Below are 18,501 nucleotides of genomic sequence, written 5' to 3' on the forward strand. Positions count from 1 at the left end.
CCCTTCACTCCCAGTCCCACACCTCTCCATCCCATCCTTCCACCCCTCACATCCAGCCCTCCACCCCTCACTCCCAGTCCCACACCTCTCCATCCCAGCCCTCCACCCCTCACTCCCAGTCCCACACCTCTCCATCCCATCCTTCCACCCATCACACCCGGTCCCATATCACTCCATCCCAGCCCTCCACCCTTCACTCCCAGTCCGACACCACTCCATCCCAGCCCTCCACCCTTCACTCCCAGTCCCACTCCACTCCATCCCAGCCCTCCACTCCTCACTCCCAGCCCTCCTCCCCTCATTCCCCAACTTTTTCCCCTCCCTTATTCCCATCCCTAGCGCCTCTCTCCCAGCCCTATCTCCGCCCATCCCCCATGTAATTGTGAGTTGTAGGTGGGGAACAAATGGATTGGCAGCACTACCATGTCCTCCCCACTGGCACAGTGCCATCCGGAATGATATCCCTCCCACCACACTTCCAACTCATACATTGAATCCTGCTTGTGGATCACTCGGGGATCTCAGTAGCTGATTGGCTGTTTACCGGGCAGCAAGGGTCTGCCAGGGACCCAATGGGCTTTACTCTCGGTGGTCTTTGTTTCTCTGTCATTACCTTCGTGTCATTACAACATTCTCTCTCAAATTCAGATATATCCCCACGTGACAATATAATGATGTCAAATCAAATCCCACGGAAAGACTCTTTGGGAATCAGTGACCTGCCCAAATATAGCCACTTATTAATAAACCACTGGCTCCAGTGGGATTTCGATTAACTTCGATATTCTGGGGATTTCACGAACTCCGTTCCTTCTCGGAGCTTGAGATCTCGATCAGTAAAGACAGAGAGATGCGCAGAAATTCCTTCTCATCCCGGGGAGGTCGGTCCGCATCGTTCCCACAGCCTGCGCCCAATGTGAGGAAGCTGTGCTAAAATACTGGCACGTTAAAGTTTTCCTTCTACAACTCAAGACTTGAGAGGGGACATTCTCTGCTCACACTAGACCGGGACCCCCTCTTGCTCTTGGGGGCTGTATAGCAATGAACAACGAGGAGCAGCCCTCAGACTAAAGCGAAGTATTAACCCCACAAGCGCTGAAATATCCCGGACGTTGTTCAACACACCGCGTCAGCCATTTCAAATAGAGCCGTCGGTCAAATCTATAGTAATCCAATGACCTGGATTAATGATCCAAAGGCATAGGATCTATAGTAAAACTTCTAGAGGTGTGTAATAAGGTCTCTGAACAGATTGATTAAAAAAAATCCAACCAATCAGCAACTGCTGATTTTCTAGAAGCTGTTTAAACTGGCTCGATTCATCTGAAAACAAGCGTTTATTGTCACTTCAATGATTTAAACTATTGATTCAGCCTCATGTGTAGATTCAAACCGGGATAAAGAACCCCGCGAAGTTTGACAGTGGAGTTGAAATTGGGATTTTACCGATCTTAGTCTTACCAGGTAGAAGCTGAGCTGGAGGGGAAGGAGGGCGAACCAGTGAGAAACTCGCATCTTCCTTCCAACTCACTGGCTTTCTGCTTCACTCACCATCTGCCAGCGGCTATCCAGATTGCACCCAGACACTGGGGGAGCAGCATCTGAACGTAACATTCCCCACCCCTTCCACCGTGCTGACCCCTCTCTCCCTCTCTCATATACGTGCACAACTTGCTCACCCCCCCCCCCCCCCCCCTCCCTTCTTTTCAAATCTCTTTCCATGAGGCAGGTGGGTCCGAACGATGCTTCCTCCCTCTTCCCCTCCCCATGCCAATAACTTTGCACAGCGCCGACTCCAAATTGAGCTGGACAGTCAAGTGAGAGACAAAATATCTCCCTCCAAAAATACTGTGGGTGCTGGAAACCTGAAATTGAAAAGAAACAGAAAATGCTAGAGAAACTCAGTAGGTCCGACAGCATCTTTGAAGAGAGAAATAGAGCTAACGTGTCGAGTTTGGTGTGAATAGGCTTGGAAGAGATTCATGCCTGACTGGAAAAGTTAACTTTTTTTTCTCCTCAGATAGATTCAAAGACAGTTGACTTTTCAGAAATAAGTATTTGCTTATTCCTTGAACGTGGGTCTTATTGGCAATTATTATCCATCTCAAACTGCCCTTAAGCCATCTTTTTGAATGCAGCTGGCGAGGCCAATTCAGAGGGGTAGGGGTGGGGTCATCCACTTTGCCTGTGTATGGAGTCACATTTAGGCCAGACCAGAGATGGACTGCAGATTTCCTTCCCTGAAGATTCATAATGATCTTGATGGATTTAAGCACCATTACTGTTACTAGCCTTTTGGTCCAGATGATTGATTATTTTTAAATTGCTGAGGTGGGATTTGAACTCAGATTCTTGGATCATGAATCCAGGTTTTTGGATTCTAATCCAGGAGCATTATAACAACTGTGCCATAGTATCCCTGACTGATACACCAAAACTCAAACCCATTGGTCTTTTGTTGATTGGTGCTTGCAAAGTTAATGGAACAAAATGGGCAAATAGAGATGGGGATCAGATCACTCATGATCAAACTGAACGCTGGAATAGATCCAACATGCTCAATAGCTTGACAAAAACAAAAGAATTGTGGATGCTGGAAATATGAAACAAAAGCAGAAATTGCTGGAGAAACTCAGTAGCTCAGGTACCATCTGTGGAGAGAATTCAGAGTTATCCAATAATGATCTAGATGAAGGAACTGAGGGCATTCTGGCTAAGTTTGCAGATGATGCAAAGATTGAGGGACAAGTAGCATTGAGGAGGCGGGGAGGCTGCAGAAGGATTGGACAGGTTAGGAGAATGGGCAAAGAAATGGCAGATGGAGTACAACATGGGCAAGTGTGATGTCATACACCTTGATAGGGAGAATAGAGGCATGGACTATTCAGACAAGTTCAGATGTCTGAAATGCAGAGAGACTTGGGAGTTCCTTTTCAAGGTAAACTTGCAGGTTTAGTCAGTAGTTAGGAAGGCAAATGCAATATTGGCATTTATCTTGAGAGGACTTGAATATAAAAGCAGGGATGTACTGCTGAGACTCTATAAGGTTCTGGTCAGGGCACATTCGGAGTATTGTGCACAGTTTCGGGCCCCATATCTCAGGAAGGGTTTAGTGACCCTGGAATGTGTTCAGAGAAGGTTCACAAGAATGGTCCCAGGAATGAACAGCTTAACATATGAGGAACATTTGAGAACTCTGGGTCTATACCCGTTGGAGTTTAGAAGGATGAGGGGGGACCTAATTAAAACTTACAGAATACCGAATGGCCTGGACAGAGTGGATGTTGGGAAATTGTTTCCATTGGTGGGAGAGATTAGGACCTGAGGGCATAGTCTTAGAGTAAAGGAAAGACCTTTTACAATAGAGATAAGGAAAAACTCCTTCAGCCATAGAGTGGTAAATCTATGGAATTCACTGCCACAGAAGGCTGTAGAGGCCAGGTCATTGAGTACACATATGACAGAGACAGATAGGTTCTTGATTGTAAATGGCATCCAGGGTTACAGGGAGAAAGCAGGAAAATGGGGTTATCAGCCATGATTGAATGGTGGAGCAGACTTGATGGGCTGAATGGCCTAATTTCTGCTCCTGTTTTATGCTTTTGACCTTTCAGGTCCAGTCTGAAAAAAGGCCTCAGGATCTGAAACATTGACTCTGAATTCTCTCCACAAATGCTGCCAGACCTGCTGGGATTTTCCAGCAATTTCTGTTTTTGCACAATAACTTAATCTTGTACATTTGCTTCTCTCTCTTGAAGTTGCTCTGATCATGTATAACTTGTGATTGTAAACTGTACTTACCAAACTGCAGTTCTCTTTGAAGACTTTAAAATCAAGGGCACCCTAAAATACATAAACGGAAATCAGAAAGGCAGTCTCGTCAGAGAACATCAAAGGAACCTGGGCTCAGTACACAGCTCAATCATGGGCATTAATGACAAAGACCTGCAAAAGAATCAGAGGTGACTGAATAAGATAAAGTCCAATGTTAGCTCCTGTCAGGGCAAGTTTACTTCAGGCTAGAACTTCCAGCAAATTGACATGTTTAAGTAGTGGCCAACATATCAAAAGGTGAAATAGTCACTACACAATCAGATTGCTACAATTATTGTACCAACTGGTCACTGTCTTCCTTCCTTTGTGTCAATTAATGTGTTTGATTGTGCTCCTAATGTACTACTTATCTGAAATCGCTCCTTCAGTGAGATGAAAGTTGAACAGGTGGCTTCTTTAAATTTCAGAGTGATTCTTATCTCCAGCAAGAGCAAATATCCCAGAGGACCAGTTTGCAATGACCATTCTGTTGCAGTGGTAAGTACCATTAAGTGTATAAGTCCTGCTAAGATTTACTTTCCCAAAGTGCAGCACCTCGCATTTATCTGAATTAAACTCCATCTGCCACTTCTCAGCCCATTGGCCCATCTGGTCAAGATCCTGTTGTAATCTGAGGTAACCTTCTTCACTGTCCACAGCACCTCCAATTTTGGTGTCAGCTGCAAACTTACTAACTGTATAGCTCCTTGAAAGTGGAGTTGCAGGTAGATAGGATAGTGAAGAAGGCGGTTGGTATGCTTTCTTTTATTGCTCAGGGTATTGAGTACAGGAGTTCGGAGATCATGTTACGGCTGTACAGGACATTGGTTAGGCTACTGTTGGAATATTGCGTGCAATTCTGGTCTGCTTCCTATCGGAAAGATGTTGTGAAACTTGAAAAGGTTCAGAAAAGATTTACAAGGATGTTGCCAGGGTTGGAGGATTTGAGCTATAGGGAGAGGCTGAACAGGCTGGGGCTGTTTTCCCTGGAGCATCGAAGGCTGAGGTGTGACCTTATAGAGGTTTACAAAATTATGAGGGGCACGGATAGGGTAAATAGGCAAAGTCTTTTCCCTGGGGTCGGGGAGTCCAGAACTAGAGGGCATAGGTTTTCAAACAGAGGGTGGTACGTGTATGGAATGAGCTGCCAGAGGAAGTGGTTCATTTGCAACATTTAAAAGGCATTTGGATGGGTATATGAATAGGAAGGGTTTGGAGGGATATGGGCCGGGTGCTGGCAGGTGGGACTAGATTGGGTTGGGATATCTGGTCGGCATGGATGGGTTGGACCAAAGGGTCTATTTCCATGCTGTACATCTCTATGACTCTATGACTCTATGGTGTCTGGCCAACATCTGACCATCCAATGTGTGTAAATATTGGAGAGTAAATGTGAAAACAGGCTTGATGCTATTCTATGAGTGACAGTGATATCTGCACACACTCCAGATCAGCAACGTGCATTTATATAGCACCTTTAATATCTCAAAATATCCTCAATATTAGGAGCATTATCAAACAACATTTAATTGAACCACATAGGAGGTACATTAATTAGTATCGATGATATAAAAATCATTTTGACAAAGAAGTTTTGAAGGAGGAGGTAAGTCTGAAAGGTTTAGGGAATGAATTCCAGAGGTTCGGGCCAGGGTCTATGACAGAGTAATTAAATGGCGATGTGCAACAGAATCATCAGTCTTGGGAGATAGTTGAGCTGGCAGAGTTAAGTGACTTCCTTCTGTTCCTACGGTCTATTTCTATAGTCCTATATAGAAAGCCTTGGTTATATGTCATGAAAATGACAGGAAGATGGCTGATGCACAGGCCAGGAGCAATACTCCCTCAGGAACATTGTGCAAATCAATATGTGTAACAGTATGAATTTAGCATACCATTCTTGACCTTAAGCACATCCATTGAAAAGTGTAGAGCAAAATTTTTGTTTTAACTGCCAAGGCTCACTCCAGCATAACTCTGATAAAGTTATGCCACTGTAGTGTTGAAGCAGTTATACATATTTTTAGATGCATTCACAGGCTCTCCACACTGCACAAAATATATGCACTCACCAGTCAAACTCCGAAATAAAACATGGATGTGAGTATGATAAATGAAGGAATGACTGATCTCAACAACAGTGTATGGACCTGATACAATAGCTACAAGATAATCCAACATTGAATCCATTTTAATTGTGCCTGGGAATAAGGGGATGGTCAGGGATTTTGCAGAGTGGCAGGCTTGGAATTGACCAAATTATCAAATAATAAGGCAGTTGGACATCTGCATAACTGAAGCCATTCAATGCTATTTCTAAGTGTCTAATATTCTGCACACCTTAATTGTTCTTTCCCAACATTAAATGCTACATGTAGAACTGGAAATAAAATATCTAACATCATAGCAAAATTTTGCAATTCACATCACAAATTATTTTCAATCAGCAGTCTAGTTCTATTTCTAAGTTACTAATGCAAAGTCCAAGATTTAGAAATAAAAATCGTTTGTTGTGTTCTTCATCTATTTTTGGCAAAATCACAATGCAGTGAAACAACTCACATTTGCATTAAGATATTGTCATTGCTTCATTTATGTTGTTTATTCACAAGGATAGCAATTTCACCTGTTCCTGCTCCCCAGTAATAAAACCCTTGCTACTTTTTTCTCTGGACATGCATTGGAGAACGCATGATGCTACAGCTGAGGTATTGATGATGAAGAAAAAGAAAGAACTGCATTGATACATCAACTTTCACCACCTCAGGATGTGCAAAAGCATTTTAGAGTCAGTAAAGTACTTTTGAAGTATCGTAATTGTTGTAAAGGAGGCAATGTGATAGATGACGGCCAATTTATACACAGCAAGGTCTCATAAATAAGATAACATGGGATCACAAATAAGACACTAATCCCATTGAGTGTATGTCCCCATTCAATTAGGTCATCACTGACCTGTGACTGACTCAATCTTTCTGCCTTTCAGCTTCTGATTGATGCCATATTGAATCAAAATCTACAGCCGTATGTGTTGAAAGTTTCAGTGTGTTTTGTGGAACTAGTTCCACATCTCTACTGTCCTTTGAAGAAGTGTTTCTTGATTTCACTCTTGCAGCCTTGGCTCAAATTTTAAGAATCTTGTTTCAGGTCTATGTCAATGAATTATTTGTTTTGGGTAGTGTTATGGAAAGTAGAATGATAGAGTCGTTGAGCCAAACTGGATACTTGTACACTGTAACACCCATGTAATTTAAATACCAATTCAGTCAAAGATCTCAGACATGGCGCACCAAGGCAACAAGAGAAACTGTATCAACGCATATCATCTGAATATCTTTGCTTTGCTTCCAGTCTATTGCTATTATCACAAGTTATATGAACATATCTCTCATAACATCTCTCAAATGTAATATAAGATGTGGAGGATGGCTATCAAATTTAACTGTGTAATCATTTATGGACATTACTTAACTATGACCTGTGGGAATCTGAGTCATTATGACAGTAAATGTTTAAACTGAACAAGTGGTTAATATATTTCTTGTAAATATTAGACTTCAGATCAATGATAGGCTTTTGCTCTCTCGTTTTAAATTGTGTGGATGTCTGATGATGTTTCATTTGTTTGTGCAGTTAAACAATGTCTCCACCTTATCACAAGGTTGTTTGCCTTTACCATCTCTTTAACTGTAGGAGTCTGCAAGGTCTACTGTGGTGAAGGGAAGCCACCTACTCGTGTAATTAGAAGTTTAAGTATTGGCCAAGAAAGGTTTGTTACATATTAACAGCTGGTGACATGTTATATTGATGTAATGGATATTGTCATAGAGACTATGAGGAGGATACAGATGTTAGGACTTATTCCTTCAAGATCTGAAGCTGTCCTGCCCACGGGCCCATATGCCATTATCAGAATGGTGATGATTAAGGGGTAACTTAATATTTACTCTTACAAAACTTAACTCCCTATACAACCTCCACCAAAGACTTTCCATTGTCAATACTATACATTTGTGTTTGTACATGCATATATCCACTTACCACACCTGCATATTTCCCCAATTGTCTAACTTCACAAATTCAGTATTATCTCAGAACGCATTGTGTTGAACTTGATAGATTAGCAAATCTCTAGATTGTAGAAGGTTGAGTTTGATTTGCTTCCTGAGGTCTGAAAGTCCTTTTGAATTGGAGGATCCTCAGGAGGGTCACTGGACCTGAAACATTAACTGATTTCTCTGCACAGATACCCCCAGCCCTGCTGAGCTTTTCCAACAACTTGTAGTTTTGAATTTGAGGATTGCTTCTGGTTTAGTATGATCTTTGTCACATTGAGAATTCTTCTGGGAAAGTTAAGATAATCAAATACACTACTTGAAGGTGTCTGTTCCATGTCATTCCAGCAGCTAACATCAGCTTCTGTCATAGTAATTTATTCACCATGGTGTGTTGTTCAGTTACGGATTCATCAAGGAGCTGAAAAGGGATATACTGCTCATTAGCTAGCTCATTGCCTATACTTCCTTACAAACCTTGTTGATACCTCCAGCCCAAATTCCTTTTATTGTAATAATGTTCTACAAGGTAATGGTTCTGAAAGGTTAATGCTGAGGACTGGATTAAGCCTTACATGATCTGATGATGGCGTGGCACTTTGGCAGGGAGAGACAGAAGTTGTTAGAATCCCAAAGGGGACAGTCTATATGTCATATGCATCAGACCATACACACCCTATGTCTTCCAAATAATGTCAATATTAATCTCTCTCTTCCAAATATAACTTGTACCTGATTTACTATCATGTAATAAACTAAATCTTGTTAAAAACAGGAACCCTTTTTCTTAAACAACCTACTGGTTTTCTGCTACCATCTTAGACAAAGTAGACCCTGTGAACACAGTCATTAAATGAGGAGCATCTAAAAACTAACCAAGCACATATTGGTGGTGGTGGTTGGCACCACATGCCCTTCTAACAAACAGAAGGGGAAAACATCTCTCCTCACGCAGTATGTTTGTAGCTTTCCATTTTGTTAACAACACAAAACAAATTTCTCATGTAAATATTGCCTATTTTTGATGCTGTCTTCTTGTTGGGATTTTACTATGAGTCCAGGAAACCTGTGATATCCACTACTGGTTATCCATTGACTGGTTGAATGAAGACCAGACTGCTCCTTACCTGACTGTACCATGGGCCATTGTCACATGATTGCTGGCTGCAAGAATAGCTGTTTCTTGATTTTAACCCATTCGAAGAAGATTGAACTCAAGACATGTCTCCCTGCTCAAAAATGAAAATTCTTGACTGTGAAGAACATATAAGTTTTCTATTATCTGGGATCCCTTGTTTTGGTGAACAGCTTGTGGCACAGGTTTAATCTTAAGTTCCATAGTTTCTGGGCAATTTAGGTGTACAAAAATAGAACAGAATCCCTAGAGTGTGGAAACAGGCCATTTGGCCCAACAAGCCAATGCCAACCCTCCAAAGAGTATCCCACTCTGACCCATTTCACTAGCTGAATGGCTTTGTCCAGTGACAATTTTTCTTTTGACTATAATAAAGCTAACACAGGCTCACCAGCAATTCCATCAGCAATTCTGTTTCATGTGAATGCTGACTTTGAATCATCATTGTTGCATTTCTCCATTAATCTGCTGAACATTTGTGTTCAATGTTCAAGAATTTTATTTGTTGTGAGATAAAGTAATTGTCGAAGGCTTTCAGTACTTCAAAAGTTGCTTCTTTTAAACATTAGCGAGGTTTAAAATCATAAAAGATACTCCCAATGGCAATTAGAAGTATATTTACTTGTTCAGCTTCTGATTAGATATCTAATTTAGAAGCTATTCTGTGCCTTAAGAGTGTAAGAGGCTGAGGGGTGACCTTATAGAGGTCATGAGGGGCATTGATAGGATAAATAGACAAAGTCTTTTCCCTGGTGTCGGGGAGTCCAGAACTAGAGGGCATATGTTTAGGGTGAGAGGGGAAAGATATAAAAAGACCTGAGGGGCAACTTTTTCACGCAGAGGGTGGTATGTGTATGGAATGAGCTGCCAGACAAAGTGGTGGAGGCTGATATAATTTCAACAGTTAAAAGGCATGGATGTGTTGGACCGAAGGGTGTGTTTCCCTGCTGTACATCTCTATGACTCTATGACTGTATGTCCAATTCTCCGTTCTATTTTCTCCACCTCTGAAATTAAATTTTCCTGACAATATTATTTCTGATATCATGGCTTCCCAATGTTTTTTTTTGGTGAAAAGGCTTTAATGTAATAGTAGCACACATTCACTGTGTTTTCCAAAATGGACGATTCCCACCTTTTGCTGAAAAATGCAGGATTCCTGCCTTTAGCAACTAAAATAGATGATACCTGCCATTTATCCACAGCCCGATTGTCAAAGCCATATGTAGTCTGATTTAAAAAAAAATCTATCTATTAAAGAATGGATATTTTATGAAACAAAGAACTGTGGAGGCTGAAGATCAGAAATTGAAGGAGAAACTCAGTGGGTCTGGCATCATGTGTGGGAAGAAAGCAGAGTAAATGTTTTGAGTCCAGTGATTCTTCTCAGAATTCAGCTGATGTTTTATGCCTTTTAGCCGGTCCATGAGTTGCTTGGGAGAATTGGACAGCAATAATGGCACTGTGTAAAGCTATCGTTCCCTTGTCTTCATGGGTTCTCCATCCCATGAGTAAATTAGAAATATACCCCTAGAATAGTGATTTGTGAACAATTGTGCTTGCAGATCAGTACTGCAGATGGTGCACGCAATCTAGCAAGCAATGTAAATGGGCTGAGTTCGCACATCGTACAACTAGTTCCAAGAAACACTTCTGCAATATAATTGGACCATTAGTTATGACATTCTGTAACATTAGTGATGATGTTCTCTTAACACACCATCAGTGGTGTTATCATGCTCCATTCATTACAAGGGTTCACCTTCCAATGCATCCTGGAGATTGTCGTATGGTGCAGGCTGTTATGTGATAATTGACTTCAGTTAACTATCATTTGTATTTTTACTGCTGCTAATTATCACCTTCCTGAGCTGTGGAATCATCACTGATTGCTGCCAAATAATTGCCAATAACAGTTCTACAGTAAAGGATTGTGGTTTTAATCTCATAAATAATGATTAAGAGCTAGACTTCAGAGGTGGCTTTAACACGATTATCAGTCTATTATCAATCTTCATCCTTGTGCAGCACTTATTCTGTACCAAAGTTCCAATTTAATGTAAAAGAAAAATACTGTGGATGCTGGAAATTTGATATAAAAACAAAAGGTTATCGATCTGAAACATTAACTGTTTCTTTCTATAGAAGCTGCCTGAATGGAGTTTTTGAGTATTTTATTTTGTTTTTATATACTTTAATGAAATGGCTTTTAGCTTAAAATGTTGCTTTAACCTTTGCCATTGTTTGATTTCATGGAGAAATATTGACTAAGCTGGTTGCAAAATATTTATGTCAAATTAAATCTTACATGTTACGATTACCTCCCCAAATGTCAGTGAAATGAAAATCTGTGTTCCTGTCTGTATTTGTTTGCAAAAATTTTCAACTAAAGATTTTTTTAAAAATGCAATTAAAATTATTTCACAAGCCTCATTTCTGGGATTGATTTAACTGTTCTAGTCTCATTAACATTTATTGCATATAACTGGCCATTTATTGGATGGTTATGATGAATTAATGGACTTTGAAGATTGCTTAATACTTTAAGATTCAAAGTTGAAAATTGTCAGTTTAAGTTTACAACTACTAAATAATAAAACACAATACATTTAGATCATAAGACTAACAGCAAGCAGAGGTTGGAGTGTGGCTCTTTCCATTTAGATCATATTTACTCTTCAGCTGTAACAACATCGTGTCAAAGCAAGCAAAGGTTTTATTTATAAAAGCAATTTAATTCCATAATTATACTTACGCACAAAGCAACTCTGTCATTACATAAGATCTGGTTGAAACATTATTTTGTTTATGGTTTTAATGCTACTTGACAACATCATTGGCATTCATGTGTTAGGCTGCAGTTTCACATGGCTGGTACAAAAAGAAACAATCACTGGTTTAAAAAAATACATAACTGGTACAAACCATGGGGCTAGTTGGTATCTTTAGAAGTAATTTATATAAAATCCCAAACTAAAATAAATGAGTTGTTTGACTGTTTCAATTCAGAATTGATTTGAAAAGTTAGTTGAAGTCGAGCAGAGAAAGTAACACAGACATAATTAAAATAAATTTGACCAATATTGATTGTCCAGTGAAACACTTTGAAGTTTATTGTGAGCTTATGCTGCTCTAGCTGTGACTCCATTCTGAGAGCTGGATTTTGTGAACTGTAAGCAGAGGGTTAGGTGAGCTATGATGACTATAATTTGATAACAATAGCAGATGTTTATCTCTACATCAGTGATCATCTAAAAAATATTAATGACAATAAGGGTTACAAACACATTGAACATTGCTCACAAACATTTATGTATCTGCAAGTAAGGCCAGTGTCAATTTTTTTCCATCATAAATAAATTCACATTGAAATGGAAATTGTCTGCCAATTTACCTTCCTCTAATTACACCATCCTACAAAAGACAATATTTCAGTTTTTGATTCTAGTGTTTCCCAACTTTACACCTGTGTTATCATTAGCTGTATGTATTTACTTTCCAACTTGCCACAACATATTTTGTCAGAATTAAGAGGAGTGCATCACTTCACAATGGGGATTTCTGCCTGGCATAATTATCACTTACCTTCTCGCTTCATTCAACCTGAGGCTGCATTTGATTTTTGATTTGCTTCTCACTCTAATGTGTACTCAAGTACAGGAGTATAGTGAAAAGTGGGTAATGTTACCACACAAGGTGCCGTCTTAGGTACTAATGCCCAGCTACATAATCTTAAGAACAAAGTAGAAAGAAAGAATGATGTTAAAAGTTAAACATTGCAGTAATTATAGTGCAGTGATCCCTTCTGAGTTTTAAGTAGAAAATAATGAAATAAAGCTGAAAGTTCAAACGTTAGAGTCTTTCTTAAGTGCTTGGGGAATGCACTTCAAGGAATCACCTCAAGACCGGCAGTCCATGCTGAGGCCATGCCCAGGCTGAGTGTCTGTCACATTGAGTCAAGAGACCACCATACCAGGCCGGAAGTCTGGCGTGCCGAGCTGAAAGACCACCATGTACAAAAACATGGGAGGTACAAACTAAAGAGTTTGCATCATGTCATTCCTGAAATTCCACCACACAGTAAATGCTTGCAGCTTCTGATTACACACTAGAAATATTAAAACAGTGACAGTTTGGCAAGTATGGATAAGTTTTAAAATAGAATAGCCATGCTGCTTTGCTGCTACAATACTATTGTGACTCATTTCTCAGAATGTTAAATGCAGAATGTAGTTGAGAATGTGAAGTCCATTGAATAGTGTGGCTATCTGGACTCATGCTCCTGAGAAGGGAATAATATATAATGAACTTGGTTACCTTAGAGTGTCAGCCCTTAGATCAGAACAGTTACCTGAAGAGGTTACATAGAGCTGAGTGTGTTCAATCAGATGTCCGATAGTTCCGGGAAGAAGCTATTTGCAATTCAGGCCCACAAGTTGAGTCACAATGCGCTAAACACCCAAATTCTGGTGCAAGTATTATTTGAAGTTGATTTCACTCGTGTCAGAGGTATGTTTTGGATGCTACACAAATGCTGTTTTATTTCTTTTCACTTTATAAAAGATTGGTTTGGGATTAATAGGATTGTACTTTTAAAATGCATCTAAAAATTATTGACTTTATGCTATAGTTTGATTTATTTTAATTTAACTTAATTTATTTTGTTAATAAACTTGTGTTTTGTTGTTACAGCAGAATCGATTTCAGTGAGGGCCTACATTGTTAAAACCAAAAACAAACCAAAATATGATCTATCGAGCCAAGTTCATGTGAAGGTTCAGTTATAACATCTGTTGGGACCAGAACAGAGGTTAGGAAGCTGGCTGATTTTGTTTGCTGTTGTTTCAGTTTTCCAAGTGTTTGAGGTCCTTTTCAGATGTTTCAAGTTGTCATACAATTATTGGTATGCCAGGTGCTGCTCAAGATATTTTTGTTGACTTCAAAGCTTCTGCTTGAATTAGTTGTTCCCAGAAGCATGTTCACTTGAAGGCATATGTCTTACAATGCTGCAAAGCTTAGCAGAGCATTTGCAGAGCAGGGCAAGTTTCTTGAAGAGGGAGGATGAAGAAAGAGAAAGGGATCTTAGCAGGAGGCCTTGGTCTCCCAGTGTTCCCTCCAGCTGCACATGCGGCTGCTCCCAAGGTTTTGTGAACGGCATGTGGTGTTGGCTCACTGATCACAGTATTGGATTCTGGAAGTCACTGCCATGCTTGGAACTCAGCGGCCCATTCAGCCAAAAAAGAAATGAGAGGGAACTCTGTTTCCAAGATGTTTATAGAATAAATTCTTTTCCCTGAATGAATGGTGACTCGGTTCCTGTGGTGGTGATGTGGCTCCAGCCCATGACTGGGCTCGGGTACCTCTTGGCGGAGATGCTGGTGTCCCTGCTGCGGTCACAGAGGTGTGCAGGGTCACAGAGCACCTGAGTGTTCACAGACTGAGGGATGGACTTTGTGGTTTTGATTTTCAGACGGCAAGGACTCCTGATGGTGGAGGTGGGAATACTTTACTCGGCTGTTTCTTTAATTTCTGCTTCTGTTTTCAATCCTGTCTTTTGTTTCCCAAGACGGCACCAGGGAGTGGCGCCTTGGTGCAAATCTCTCTGTACTCCTGTATTCTTGTACTCGAGTACACCTGACAATAAAATCGAAATCAAAATCGGAAAATCAGCCAAGGATGGTGTGGGGAATGTCTGCACATCAGTAAGGACGTTCTCACTAAGATCTGCCACTTTTTGATGTCAGAATTGTAGCCACAGCACCAGGTTGTGGCATGAAGGTAACCAGACAATGAGCTTTTGTGAGGTGGACTCGAAATGCTAAGTACTGTTCCGAAATATAATAAAACCAATTTTGAAAGAATAATATTTTCACGGCAAATTGTAGAGAAATTTATTTTCAGGTTAAATACTTACAATTACATATCGTTTGATGCGTTTCATTTTCTTTCTTGGGATAATGGAATTCTCTTAATTGTCATACCCAGTAAAGACATGTCATATTTTGAACTTGCTGTTAATTTTAGATTTTAAAAAATAATAAAAATGATGAAAAAGTTGGCTGCCCAAAGTCACTTGACTTCTGTTGTGCATTAGATCCACTCCCCTGTCTCGAGAGAGAACAAACGAACATTCTGATATGGGCCAATGCCCCTTTCTGAAAGCAAACAGAAGGATATAACCTGTTGTGGTGATTAATTCTAAAATGAAGACACTAAATGGTTCACATCCCCTCAAGGGTGAAAGTTTAGATAAAAACGTCACTTGTAAAATCAATGCTACTGGACAGAGACCGAGGTCATGAACTTGCTGCAAGTCATCAAGTAGCCTAAATAATTAACAATAATGCATTGAAAGTGGGGAAGTCCCAGTAGGGAGAGGGATTTCCCCTCCAACCTATTCAACTTCACCCATGAACAGACCTCTTAGTAACTGAACTGAAACTGCTGTGAACCCTTCATTTTATATGACCCCTACGTCAACTTTAAGCCTTCAAGTCCATTCAAAGGACCATAGGCCTCCCTCATGGGAGACCAGAAGTCATAAACCAGAGACTGAATTAGTTAATAACTGTAGAAATGCACAATCTTTATTTATCTGATAGTGTGAGTGAGAGAGGGGGAGAGCAAGTTTGTGATGCTGTGTTAATTCAGGGTCAGTGTGTGAAAATAAAAACCTACTTTGATTTTAAACTCATGAAAGTTTGCTGATGATTTATTTAATTTGAATACACACTCTCAGGGTGAAAAATTACCCAACTTCCTCCGTACAAATTAATCTGATTATGGGCAGCGAGGGAGCTCTTAGGTTCTCTATGCAACATGATGAAGATTCTACTTGTTTTACTCACTGATGGGATTTGGGCATCACTGGCTGGGCCAGCATTTATAGCCCAACCCTAATTTTACTCAGCATTTGTTTGACAGCACAGTGGGCAGTTGTATGGCTGTGACGAGAAAACTGCACAGACTATAAAATTTTGAGTTTTATCGGAATCAGCGATTCTTTCCAGTGAAACAAAAATGTTGCTGCTGCGCTTGGCTACAAATGTTGATGTCAAGATGGTCAGGCAAGAATGTGATTGGTCAGTGTTGTATCGTCCTGATGTGACAGCTTGATAAAATTCTTGTGACTTATACATGGAGAAAATCATGCCCATGGGATTACAGAAACGTTCTAAAGAGTCTGCGTTCCCAGCTGAAAGCTCTCCTTGTACAGGCTGCAGGTACAGAGGGAGGACTGGAATATTGTACCATGGATCTCTGACCCACATTGCCATATGTAACTTCATGATAACAAGGTGTGAATGTAGAACTACTCATCTATTCCAGCAGTCATCCTCTTTAGAAGAAGACAGTATCAGTAAAGATGGGATATGGATCTATCTTTTCCTCTCTGACTGTCACATCAGAGGTGTGCTGCGATGTGGAAAGGAACATTTTGCAATTTGTTTCGCAGTTGTTCTAATTACAACACAGCCAGAGTGGGGAGTGATAAGTATATAAAATAACAATGCTGCAAATAACCCTGTAATCTGCTAAAAAAAAATCCCAATCTTATCAGGATTATAGGCAGCATTTAAACAAGATTGTTTCTATTCACATATTATTGCTTGTGTTGCACAAAATGGATGTTTTCTCATTCGATTACCTGATGGTAATCATCCAGGTTCACATTTGCAAATTAGACTCGAAAATTCAATGGGAGTTTTTCCCATCTCCCCATCAGTCAGAAATTAGTGAAATCACCAAGAAGTGGCTGAACCTCCATGGAAACTGTACGTGAGGATGTATGTGAAACTCTCTTCCAAATGAGTTAACAGCCCAAAGGCGGAGCACAGAGGACAAAACCAGGCTTCTCTCTGAATTCCTGAGCACACCCATACCGCTACAATGCCTCTTCTGGTGATACGACAGATCAATTTGAGCAATTGTGTTCCCCTTTGCAGCTCAGAACACAGCATTCGGCTGGGGAAACCATTGCCTTAACGTGGGCACGGTGGCTCAGTGGTTAGCACTGCTACCTCACAGCACCAGGGCCCTGGTTCGATCCCAGCCTTGGGTGACTGGGTATGCTCCCACAGTCCAAAGATGTGCAGGTTAGATGAGTTGGCCATGCTAAGTTGCCCATAGTGTTAAGTGCATTAGTCGGGGGAAATGGGTCTGGGTGGGTTACTCTTCGGAGGGTCAGTGTGGACTTATTGGGCCAAAGGGCCTGTTTCCACACTGTAGGGAATCTAATCTACTATACTCTTAGAAACTTAAGTGATAAAAATAAGTAACAGCATGGCATTCAGCAATTGAAAACTAAACTCATGATACCTTTATAAAGTGTGAAAATACAATTAATGCATTTTAAAAATTATTTGTTGATGGGTTGTAATCATCATTGGCTAAGCTAGAATTATCGTCCATTCTGAATGCCTAGAGTCAACATGAAGGTTAGTGCGAGTAAGGATGGCAAAGCAGGCAAGGATGACATGTGTGAACCAGACTTTCTTTTCATAACAATCACCAATGGTTATATGGTTGCCATTAGAGTCAGATTTTGTTTTAATTAAATGCCATCAGCCATTATAGAATTCAAACCCAAGCCCTCAAGTGATTGGAAACAAAAATATAAAATTGCTGCAAGTTCTGAGGACAAGTAACTCAACCCGAAACTATAACTCTGATTTCTCTTCACAGATGCTGCCAGATCTGTTGAGCTTTTCCAGCAATTTCTGTTTTTGTTTCTGATTTCCAGCATCCACAGTTCTTTTAGTTCCCTTAAACGATTAGCCTCGAGTGCTGGAGTATTAGTCTGACATTACCATTGCCCACTGCCTTCTCTGTCAGCCATTTTGCAACCTAATTTGGATTAGAAGTGACACAAAAATGTATTTCTGAGGATTAATGCAATTTGTAAGCTCTAAAGATTTCCAAGAGTTGACCCATCTCCAAACCCTACCCACATTGTGGCAACCTATGTAGTGAACATGGGACAAAATCACACTGTCATGGGTCAGTGCATTGGAAATCCAGATTTAAGGCAATTGACAGACAAATCATGGCACAGTGGCTCAGTGGTTAGCACTGCAGCCTCACAGCACCAGGGACCCGGGTTCGATTCCAGGCGCGGGTGACTGTCTGTGTGGAGTTTGCACATTCTCCTCGTGTCTGCGTGAGTTTTCTCTGGGTGCTCTGGTTTCCTCACACAGTCCAAAGATCTGCAGTCAGGTGAATTGGCCATGCTAAATTGTCCATAGTGTTAGGTGCATGAGGGTTGGTGTGGACTTGGTGGGCTGAAGGGCCTGTTTCTACATTGTAGAGAATCTAATCTTAACCACTTGTGGCTCAGATTACTTCACAATCTGGGGGTTTTCATCTCTATTGTTCCAGCAGCTAGTCCTGACCTCCCCAGTGATGCCACTGGGCTGAATAAAAAGCCAGCCTCTGCCAGCTCTCAGTAGGCAGGACCACTGCCCCCTCCCCCCAGGAGCCTGATTCTGGTGAAATCTA

The sequence above is a fragment of the Chiloscyllium plagiosum genome, unplaced genomic scaffold, assembly GCF_037043375.1.
Source record: "Chiloscyllium plagiosum isolate Xiang-an unplaced genomic scaffold, Cpla_swu_hap1 HiC_scaffold_32, whole genome shotgun sequence".
Classification (NCBI taxonomy): domain Eukaryota; kingdom Metazoa; phylum Chordata; class Chondrichthyes; order Orectolobiformes; family Hemiscylliidae; genus Chiloscyllium; species Chiloscyllium plagiosum.